This window comes from Octopus bimaculoides, chromosome 7 (genome assembly GCF_001194135.2).
Source record: "Octopus bimaculoides isolate UCB-OBI-ISO-001 chromosome 7, ASM119413v2, whole genome shotgun sequence".
Classification (NCBI taxonomy): domain Eukaryota; kingdom Metazoa; phylum Mollusca; class Cephalopoda; order Octopoda; family Octopodidae; genus Octopus; species Octopus bimaculoides.
Window position 1 is genome coordinate 49787940 of NC_068987.1, and position 534 is coordinate 49788473.

A 534-nucleotide genomic window follows, 5' to 3' on the forward strand; every position below is an offset into this window, starting at 1 on the left:
ATAGAACATTCATCTGATATATAAAAAGCAGCAGAAGACGTGTGATTAAGAAGTTTACTCCCCAACTGCATGGCTCAAGTTGGGAAGTAACTTGAGCCCACATACCCCACCTCTACCCACCTACCCCAACCCTCTGCCTACCCACATACCCTGCCTCAACCCCCACCCACAGCCTAACTTCCACCCCACTCATGCTTTTCCCACTTGCCTCCTCCACCTCCCAACACTATCACACCACACCACACTACACCATACCACACAACACACCACCATGCACACACCAGCACTGACCAATTCCCATCCCCACATTTTCACACATACACACACGCACACATTAAGATCATCAGCCCTCTTTCACGCACATACATACTCTCTTACACACGTGCACCTTCGTTTTGGGATCACTACTATTTTGTTATCTCCCCTTTTTCTTAGCTCTCCTGTGTGACCCTTCTGTCATGATAGATCGCTAACCACTACGCACATTTTTTTTCTCTCCTTGTTTCTTTGTATGTTCCCTTCAGTGGAAGAGCG

At 47.6% G+C, this 534-nt stretch overlaps 1 protein-coding gene across 3 annotated transcripts in view; it reads left to right on the forward strand.

The window, feature by feature from the left end:
• The window catches only part of LOC106881997 (vitamin K-dependent gamma-carboxylase), a 72057-nt gene that overhangs the window by 29747 nt on the left and 41776 nt on the right, over nucleotides 1-534 (forward strand). The window lies entirely within an intron of this gene.